The 11,306-nt window shown below is 40.3% G+C and overlaps 1 pseudogene; it reads right to left on the bottom strand.

Annotated features, from left to right (window-relative positions):
* Positions 1 to 512: 512 nt before the first annotated feature.
* On the bottom strand, positions 513 to 9,720 carry LOC109435090 (eukaryotic translation initiation factor 4B pseudogene; annotated as a pseudogene).
* Between the last annotated feature and the right edge of the window lie 1,586 nt (positions 9,721 to 11,306).

Raw genomic sequence — 11,306 nt, forward strand, 5'->3', positions numbered from 1 at the left:
CGGCCCAAAATATTCCACATTTTTGTCTAGCAATTATATTTAGCTGTTCACTTACTTTTATATTTTGGACCTTATTTTTATATTTTGCGTGAAGTAGATATCTAATTTTTTTTTCCATGTAATGAACCAATTTTTCCTAAAAAATGTTTCAACAACCCAAACACTCATGTGCCTTTTTCTGGGTTCTATTCTGTTCCATGGTCCATTTATATGTTCCAGTAACAGTATCACATTGTTTTACCTTTTATGCCTGGTTAACATGTCTGAATATCTAGTGGAGTGAGTGTGCTTCCCTTTTGCTTTTCTTTTTCATGATTGTCTTAATCAGAGATCAGGGAACTACAGCCATGGGCTAAACCCTGCCCAGTGACTTTTTTTTTTTTTTCCCAGGAGATGGTGTTTTATTTTGGCTTGTCTAGACTGAGATTTGATTTGCTCTCAAATGATCCAGGTTGGAGAGAGGCTTGGGGAAAGCACAGCATGTAGAGATCTATTTGGTGTAATCTTCTCCCTCATTTTCTTTTTTTTTTTTTTTTTTTTTCTCCCTCATTTTCATCTTCATCATCAATGGAGAGAGCAGCATGCTTGCAGAACTGAACTTGGAAGCTGGATTTTCTTCAGGTTTCTTTGGCTCAAGTGCAGATCGGGGGTCTTGGTCCTTTTTGCCATCTTTTCTGTCTGACTCCCTCCAGTGGCCTTTGTTCCCTCCACCTCCTGGCCCATGGCTGGAGTTTCCACTTTGGCCTTTTGAAACACTCACCCCATGCACTTTATTTTCATCTACTTTCCTTGCTGGTCCTTCCTCTGATGGTTGAGCTGAAACTGCTTTCCCGCCACCACTTGTAGGGGAGTGCTGCTCTGTGTCTGAGCTCTGAGATTGAGCAGGAGGGTTAGAACTCCACTTTCACTCAAGCATTCTCCTTTGGTGGAGGGGTTGGCATTACCTTTAAAAGCCCATCAGATTTGAGAGGCTTAGAAGTTGGAGAGTTACAGTCCACCTCTTTCTTGATGAGTGTTTCATTTTCTAGAGACTTCTCACTCTCTCTCCTTCGTGGCATTTCTGCCAGAGGTGGCTGATGACCCAGTCTGTGATGACTCACTTCCTGTCCTTGACCCATCCTGTTCCTGAGTTTCTTCACTTCACTAGCTTCGGTGTGTCTCCCGAGGCCTTTGTTCTAGTTTTGACTCATCCAGCTGACGCTGCAATTTCTCCTGTTCCTTCTGTAGCTGCTCTCTACTTCTCTAGAAGCTGTGTCAACAGGCTTTGTCCCTCCAAAGATTGAGGTTGCTCGACTGGATTGGGATGTGCTAGCAGAGGAATCACCTTCCTTGGGAGTGCTCCGAGGCTTTAGACTCAGTTTGGATTTTTGGAGGTGGGGTGGAGGGACCTCTATCATCACTCCTATAATCATCCCAAGAGTAATCATCTCTGGAGCTTCATGACCCATCATCATGTCTGTCATACGTGCCTGTCTTCATAGCAGTCTCATCCCTCCAGTACCCACTACCAAATGCTCTTCTGCCACTGCCTATCCTGGAATCATAGCCTTTATCATTGTCTCTGCTGCCTCTCTCAAAATAGCAATCCCAACCCCCATATGGATCCATATCCCCGCATGGACCATCAGGAAAACTGTCCCGACACCCTTCCCGATATCCATAATGGTATCGGTCTGAATCACAATGATCTCGATACTTGTCTCCAAAGCTATCATCACCTTTTCTAGGTGGGTAATCATCAAAGCTGTCTGTGGCAGGACAGGCCTGCCAGTCTGTATCTGTTTTGTCAGAATCCCGGTTTCTATCTCCGCCAAAAAGAATGATCATCCCAGTCTTTGCCCTGTGCTTGATCAGCAACATCCACTCGAATTCTCCTGTTACCTAGAGACTCTTCATTGAGGCTCAGGATATTGAATCTAGCTCCTCAAACTCGGCATAACCAAAACCTTTCAATATCTCTGGATTGCTGGGTTCACGTGGTAAACGCCCTGCACTGATATTTAATCCTCTAAAGAATTCCTTAATGGAGTCTTCTGTCACATCATAGGGCCGATTCCCTAGAAAAGCAGGGTGGTGATTTGGGAAGACGGCTCCTGTCAATATTGGGGACCCCAGCTGCCGTGGAGCAGTGGGCAGAATGGAATGGTCAATTGGAGGTGCCCTATACACATGGTCATCATTACTGTGCCTAGTAGTTGAAACATCTCCTTCCAGGTTGTTTGTTTTATCAGCCCAGCTGACTGGTTTGGGGACATACGTGCATCCTCCACCAGTCCCACCATCCTCAGCCAAAAAGTCTGTTAGGAAGATAGTCTTCCCCTTCTTATTCTTTTTTTTGGCTAAAGCCGCCACACTGGGAGAGAGAGAGAGAGAACGCAAACGGCTCCAGTGACTATTTTTGTAAATAAAATTTTATTGGAACACAACCAGGCCCATTTGCTTGCATACTGCCAATGGCTACTTTTGAGCACCACAACAGCGGAGCTGAGTAGTTGCATCCAGCCACCAAAGCCTAAAATATTTAGTATCTGGCCTTTTACAGAAAAAGTTTGCTAAGTCCTGATCTTTGTTACTCATGGACTTGAATTCTTCCACATAAATTTGAGAATATTTTGGCAAGATTCCAGTTCCAAGTATTTTTTATTACAAGCAACAGAAACTAGTTCTAATTTAATGCAAAAATGAATTTATTGGAGAAGATAGAGAGCTCGCAGGAGCTCTCTTGGAGGATGCTGGAGAAACAGATTCAAAAATTGGGCAAGAACCAAGGGAAGCCTGTCAGCAGAATGATGGACAAGGTTACACTGCAAGCTGCCCCTGATTAGGATGCCACCATGGGTGCTGCCACAGTGAAAAGTCTTCTAAACTCTCCTAAGTCACTGTACCACTCATTCAAGATTCAGAGTCCTAGAAAAAAGAATTTTATGTCCTAGCTAAGATCACATACTCATGTGCTAGGTCCAAAGAGCAAGAAGGTGTGTCTGGCCCTTCTTCCACTTCCACAGAAGGAGGTAGGACTGTGCCTTCTACCAAGACTCACTCAATGAAAGATTCATTCAAATTATGGGGGGAGGGGGGATAGGATCTCCTCAAAGGTGGCTGTGACTTTGCTTAAATTGCATTAAACTTAGGGAAAATTGTTGTCTTTAAACACTGTTTTCTTGTTCATGACATTGATTGATCTCTATTAATTCTCTGGTAGTTTTAAAATGTTCTTCTGTAATGGTCTTATGGATTTTTGTCTATTAAGTCCTTCATATTTTATGGTTTTGTTGTTTTGGATAGTATCCTATTGTCTACTATCTTCTTGATTTTATTATTGCTGGTACTGAGGAATGCTACTGATTTTTGTATATTGATCTTATGATCAACAAACTTATTGAACTTTCTTACTATTTCTAAGAGTCTGTTGATTTTCTTTAGTCTTCTATGTAAATGATCATAACATTTGCAAAAGACAGTTTTATCTCTTCCTATCCAATCCTTATATTTCTTAGTATTCTTATATTATTACATTGGCCTGAACCTCCTATGTTATGTAGAACATTATGATAAAAGCTTTCTTACATTGTTCCTAATCTTAAAGCACATGCTTTAAAAGTTTTTCCAGGTAAAAAGACAAATAGCTTTTTATCACATTAAGGAAGTTCCTTTCTATTTTTAGTTTCCTACTAACTTAAATCGAAAGTAAGTATAGAACTTTAATGAAAACTTTGTCTGCATCTGTTGAAATATTCATAAGTATTTCCTTCTTTAGTTTATTAGTATGGAAAATTACATTAATATATTTTTCTAAGGTAGAATTTTTAACTTGCAATTCTAAGAATTAATCATAATTGGTCACAATATATTCTATTATTTTAATCATTACAGAATTCAGTTAGCTAATACATGTTAGGATTCTTGCATCTTGTTTACAGGTAAAACTGAAATTTAACCTACCATATTTCTCCAAAACTAAGACCTCACCGGAAAATAAGCCCTAGCATGATTTTTCATGATGCTCGTAATTTAAGCCCTACCCCAAAAATAAGCTCCAGTTTAGACATCAGCCAGATGAATGCAGTTAGTACGTCCATTGCAACACCTGACAGACATATTGAATTATAAAATAATAATATTAATATATAATTAAATATAAAAAATAATATTATTGACATTAATACTTAAAATAAATGATAATACAAATTATAATTAAGTATTTGTAAATATTCAAGGAGGCGCCTTTGGACGAGAGGTAAACGCCTATGTAAACAGATGAACTCCAGAATTATTGCCAAATGACCAATCGGAGTACAGACACAACGCAGGATAACGTGCGCCCTTGATAACGAACGGATTTGGTTGTGTCTAATATGAATCTTCATAATTCAATATGTCATGTGTTGGGACAGACGTACTAAATGAACTCATGTGAAATAAAGAAACGGTTTCTGAATTTTGGTGCTTGCAATTTTTCGTCCCTTTTGTGTGGACCACCATTCTTAACTGTCATCATTTTTGTTGCCACTCCTGTCTCGTAAATCTTCAATTAACACTTGGTTTAATGGTAGATTTAAAAGGAATACTATTTTGACCCCCAGACAAGATGAGTGCAAAAAGAAAGAGCTATTCCATCGAGTACAAGAAAGGAATCGTGGAGGACTCCCGGGGCAAGAATCTTACGGCTTTCTATAAGGAGAAGAAATTGTATCTCTGAATGGTCCAAAAATGGTGAGCAGAGTAGGATAATCTCAGTCAACAGGTGGACAAACGAGGGAAATGCTAAGAAGCGCAAGCGTGAATCAGGTCGGCAAACATTACTTCCTGAGCTGGAAGACATCATCTGTGAATGGATTCCTGACAGGAGAGCAAAGGCTTTGGTTGTGCGCGGGGCTGATAGTCAACCATTTGCCCTTGCAATGGCACCACAGTTAGAAATATCCCCAAAAGAATTCAAAGCATCACGACACTAGCTGGATGGCTTCCTTGAGCGATATAAACTGCCTCTAACATCAACAACACTGTTCAAGCTGGAAGATACTGAAGTTATTAAACAGACACTTGTATTCAAGTCCTTTGTTGATGGCATCGACTTTTCTAAATACCAACTCTCTAACATGATTGCTATGGATGAAACTGCAGTGTTTATGGGCCAAGGATCTCAAACGACAATTGATCAGAGGGGTGCCTCATCAATCTACATTCCCTCCACTGGTTATGAAAGTGCACGTGTTACCTGTGTTTGAGCAATTCGTCTGGATGGAAAGAAAGCCCCACCTCTAATCATCACTAAGGGCGAGAAAGATAAGGTTGAACATGTTTCAGGCATTTATGTTCTTGAAACTGAAAAAGCCTAGTGCACACAAGCAGTTATATAAGGAAGTGGTCGATTTAATGCTGACACTTGTTTTGCGAGGTGGCCGAAGAGGTCTGCTAGCCTGGGATTCAGCCAGCACTCACCACACTAAAGACATGAAGAACTTCCTTGCAGAGAGAAGAATAGATCAAATAATGATTCCCTCAGGAATGACTGCCTATCTCCAGACTCTTGATATTGCAATAAACAAGCCAGTCAAGGACCATTTACACATGGAAATCAATGACTCCATTGAAAATGGAATGGAGAGAAATCAGCATGGAAACTTTGTGAAGCCTAGCCTGTAAGAGGTCATGACTCGGGTGAAGAATTCATGGGATAAAATCACTGACTGCTGGGTTGCCAGTGCACTATGAGCAGGCTACATGGACAAGAAGTGCTCATTTAAGGAGAGCTCTATTGCTGGACATGAGAGATTGGGGCCAATGGTTCTACAGGAAACGGAGTCACAAGAAATTCAAGCCAGAATTCGGGATTTGGAGAGTTATGATGATGTTCCAGAAGATGACGTGACTGTATTTGAATAAATGTAGCTTTTGTATATGAATAAATGAATAAATGTAGATTGTTGTACTTGAATAAATGTAAATTGTTGTACATGAAAAAATAAGACATCCCCTGAAAATAAGCCCTAATGCATCTTTTGGAGCAAAAATTAATATAAGACCCGGTCTTATTTTCAGGGAAATATGGGACTTGCATTGTATTGCTCTTATCAAGTTTTGATATTAGTTTTAAATTGGCTTCATAAAAGTTGGTCATCTTTCTTATCTTTATTTTAAAAAGAAACAATAAAACTAAGTTTACAAATCAATACAATAGAGCTTTTAAAGTAGAAACGTTTGACAAAATTACAATATGTTCTTTAAAAAGTTAATAAAAGTAGAAAAATGACCAGTTGTACACATCCCAGTCTGCACAGGAGAACTTCATTTTACATTTACTGTCCCGGCAAAATTATAAATAGCAACCCCTTTCATTCTTAAAATGTCACTGTTGGACAATAAATTATCCACTAGAACTAACCTTCAATAACTGACATGGGTTTAATGCCACACATCGTCTGTATTACTGTGGTAAATTCACCTGGCATCTCTGAGTTTCAGGTTTCCCATCAGCAGAATGGAAATTATAACATTTACCTCACTGGGTAGTTTGAAGACCAAATGAAATAAAGCCAGTGAACTCTGAACTCCTAAATAAAAATGAGTTGATTCCAGCACCTTTAGCCACTTTTCGTCCCCATCACCTTCCCACCAATTGTCTCATTCATCCAGTCCTTCAGAGGCCTGGGTCCTTCCTTGGACTTGCCAATCTTGTCTCCACCAATATGTGGCAGGATGTAAATGCTCTCACTATTTCAAGGCATAGCCCTACCTGCTTTGTTTCGTTTTTTTCCTTCTTCTTCTTCCTTTTCTTTAAGGCACTAGAAAGTGAAATGAAAATATTTTTCCTCATCTTTGGCAAAGTAATCCCTCCCTTCCCTGGAGCAAAGAGGAACGTGTTTTTCAAGTTATGGATTTAATGAACTTAAAGTGTATGGTGGAAGAACAAGAGGAAGGAACTTCCACCCAGATACGTGGTTACCTGGAGGGTGGGGAAAAAAGGGCCATAGGTCTAGAAGCAGGAGGGGCCAGGCTTTGCTCCGAGTCAGCACCCTGAGAAGTAGCAAGACTCCAGACAGAAGGTATGTGGCTCATCTGGAGAAGCCAAGCCCTAGGAACTGGGTTTCAGAGCTTTGTCAAATATTCTAGTGTCCTAAATGTGTCAGGGGAACTGCACAAAGCTGCCAGACCTGACCGGGCTCTGCAGACACAAACAATGGGCAGATCAGCAGTAACTGGAGTGGAGAGATGACTCATGACTAGGAAAAGCCTCCAGAAGCTCTGGAACTGGTGCAGTGAGGGAGTGTCATTGAGGTGGGGACACAAGGCTGCTAGAAAGACTTATTTCACCTTCCTACCAGCCCAATAGAATGGCAGCTCGGAGTCAAAATTAGGTAAATTCATGGGTCACATAGAAATGTAATGTTTCTTGCACAATTGAGCTTCTGGTCTTGGGTTCAAACATGCTACAATACAGTAGATTCCTGACTCGGGGTGCCAATCAAGTAGCTGAGGAACAATTCCCTGTAGGAAAGATGTCTCTGTTGACCATTCCTTGGTCACAGTTCCAGACTTATTTTCGCCACATTTCAACCATGCCTCAGCCTCTAATGCCACACTACTCACCAGACTCAGTGGCTATCATCAGCCCCAGAAGCTGGGCCAGGTGTCCAGAGCAAGGTTTCAGTATCTTCTCTCCCACCTTGTGATTTGTTTCAGAAAAGGGACACTCATAGGATGGAAGGAGTTTCTCCTCTTCAATTTTACTTCACAGATGTTCTGTGGGTGGCCATCTGTCCCCTGGTGACTCTCACATCTGTATCTCCAGCCCTGTCCTTGCTACAGAAGAATGGCTTGCATATGTGACAGCCTACTGGACCTCCCCTTGAATATCCTGTAGTGAACTCAATTTCCAGATACTAAAAATAGCATCTGGCAATGCCATTTGCTCATGCCACCCTGCGCTTCACCCTGTCACCCAGTCCCCATCTCAGTGTTTAAACCACCACCCAGTTGCCATACTCAGTAACCCAACATTGCCAACTCTTTTAAAATGTTCTTAATTCCCTACTTTCTCCAGCCCCATTACTTCTGACTTCATTCAGGATTTCATCATCTCTTGCTTGTGTTATTACAACAGACTCCTAACTTGTCCATCTCCAGTACACCCTCCACAAAGTCAGACTGATCTTTCTAAAACACAAAGTGACTGTCATTCCCCTTTTCATATCCTTCAGCGATGCCTCACTACTCTGCTGTCCAATGTCACGCAAACTATGGCCCCGGGCCAAATACAGCCTGCAGCCTATCTTTGTATGAGCCCACCAGCTAAGAATGAATTTTACATTTTTAGAGGGTTTTAACCAAAGAAAACAACAAAAGAACATACAACAGTTACCATATGTGGCCTGCAAAGGCTGAAATATTTACTAGCTAACTAGCCCTTTACAGAAAACGTTCGCAGCCCCCTCTTAAGTTTAGAGGACTCCACTTTGGCCCTACTCTAACCACTTCCTTCCTCTCTCAGAATCAGGAGTCCCCATCTGTCCAAAGGATTGCCCCACCCAGAGCCTGTGTCCTCCTCCTAGACAATACTGCTGGAATTTCCAGCCCAAAGGGCATGAGCTTGCTGCTAGGGCTCACTCTTAAGCCTTAGAGGAGCCAAAAGAAGATGTTTTCAGGAAGATGGGACACAGCCTGGACATGCAGGCTGGGATGTTCATACTGTGTATAAGGACTTTTGAGTTGCAGGCAAGGAGATAGGAAGAGAAGGGGACCAGCCAGGAAACTGCCCTGGGCCCCACAAGTATTAGCACAGGCCTGCTCAGGATACATCTAGAATTCCCTACCATGATAAGTAAGGCTCTTCATGATATGGTCCCCTGCACCACACACTCAAGACTAGGCTGATTCCTAGTGCATTCTGCTGTTTTATCAGCTTACGTGGACTTGCTGCCATCCTCCTGGTAGAATGTTCTCAACTTCAAGACTCAACTCCAAGGTCAGCTCCTCTTTGAAGCTTTCCTACTCCCTCTTTTCTCCTCTCCCATCCCTTCTCCTCATTTAGTTTTTGTGACCTCAATGCCCTTACACAAATATCTACCACAATACATATGACACTTTAAATTAGAATGAATCCCCCTTGAGGATAAAGACTTGGTCTAATTTTTTTTCTGTAACTCAGTCAGTGTAATGGAATTTCTAGTAGACAATATATATTCAGTGATTTCTGAAACAATGCATGAATAAATGAACATACATGATCAGTCTACCTTACCAAATCCTGGGATCCAGCCTCAAAGGGTATGGATACTTGTATATCTCAAGTGACTATGGTCTCCATACCATTTTTTTTCTTTTATCACTTTTTTAATTTATAATCATTTTGTACTATTTGATTTTTTTTACAATGTATGTGTATACTTTAATAATTAAACAAAAACATGTACAATGATTTTTTTAAAAAAAATAAAGAACTAATCACAGTGGAACAGGATGTGAAATATCATCTTTGGAGACAGGTCGTCAAGTTCCATCCTATCTTCATTCCTGAGGAATTAGAATTAAAACTAGAATCATATAGTTCTCAAGTTTTCCACACGCACATTTTGTTTATGGTCTCTGTGACCTTGTTCAGGAGGTTGCCTCTCCCTGGTAAAGTCCTCCCCATCACTTAGAACTGACCTCAGGTGTGCCCTCTTTTCGGACACCTACAAGTTGAGTTTGCTGTTCCACCTTGGTGTGCTCTTGTTCCATGACGTATTTCGATTACTGAACTTCCACCTCACTTCCGTCTTTCTCACCAACAAGACTGAGAGCTCCTTTAAGGCAAGATCTGTCTATGCATTTTTGCATTTCCAGTGACCAGGGCTATGCCTAGCACTTAAAAGTTGTTTAATAAATGTTTAACTGCTTAAATGTTCATACATTTAGACACTTTAGAGACTACGGGGAGTTATCCAGTCCAAAGCAAGAATCCCCGCCATAGTATTCTCTATGATCCTCTCATCTCTGTTTGAAAACCTCCAGTGACTACCACATAAGGCTACCTTAGTAGAATGTACACCTCATTAAGGCAAGAATTGTTGTGTTTTGTTCACTGACAAATCCCCAGAACCTGGAGCAGTGCCTGGCATATAGTAGGTGATCAACAAATATTTAGTAATGTTTAAATGAATAGCTGAAAAGTTTTCCCTGAAGTTAACCCAAAATTTCTCTCCCCGTAATTTCTATCCATTGGCCTTGGAATATATGTTTGCCTTCTTCACATGACAGGTTCTATACATTTTCCAGAGAGATCTTATATCTTTCCAACCCTGAACTTCCTTTTCTCCAAGTTCGACATCTTCAGTTCCTTCAACTCTTTCTAATCAGTTCCCAGACAGACTCTTTACCATCTCCATAGATGCTCTTATTGTCAACATTCTTCTGATGCTGAAAAAATACTTAAGAAGAGCTCTGAAAGAGATGAAAATAACATAATTAAAACTTACAGCCCTAGGCCTAGTAAAACAACGTGAGCATTAAAGAGCTCAGAGACTCTCTCGAGGTTATCTCTAGTCTAAGCTCCTCACTTCACAAATGAAGAAACTGAAATTAAATTACTCATTGGAGCAAGATCTGCTTCTGGCCCAGCAGCCAGTCAGGGGTAGACCCACCTCAACCCAAGGTTAATAATTTTATTCTATTTGAATTCTTATTCTAATTCAAAACTGAAAAGCTTCTATTAGCTTTGCAAGATCTAGTTCCCTGCCAAAGACTATTCTCTCTAGGGAGATGATAAAAATTATTTTAGAAAGCCAGTTTCCTACTTCTATTGCAATACTTTACAGTCATTTCAGCTGTTTCTCATGAATTTTCAGGTTCTTGGTTGCCTTTTAAAGAGAGTTAATACAATAGTTTATAAGTTGCTAAAAAAGCTATAGAGAAACCATATTAATAAGTTGTTATACAGATTTCTTGTATGATACGCAAACATTTTTAGGTCACTAGTTAACTGAATACCAGTATAAATTATAAGACAGAGGCAATTCAGCTGAACTACAAGAGATCCATGTCATACTTCTTCTCAGGCAAGTGTAGAGGAAATTAAATTAAAATCAATTTTTCAGAAGAAGCAAGGATTATCCATTCCCCATCCCTATTTACCACTTCCTCTTTTCACCAAATGTCTTAGAAAATAAACAAAATCATGTAGAAAATATCAAATGCTTAGTTAGTAAAGACATTTAAATATTTCAAAAGCAGAGGCAGTTACACACCTTTTAAGGAATTCTGTCTTAATGTTGATGGAACAGAATGGTTAAAAGAGGGATTGTAAAGGCTACTTTGCATTTAATAGG

Source organism: Rhinolophus sinicus, chromosome 14 (genome assembly GCF_057876585.1).
Source record: "Rhinolophus sinicus isolate RSI-liver-muscle chromosome 14, RSI-T2T, whole genome shotgun sequence".
Lineage (NCBI taxonomy): Eukaryota > Metazoa > Chordata > Mammalia > Chiroptera > Rhinolophidae > Rhinolophus > Rhinolophus sinicus.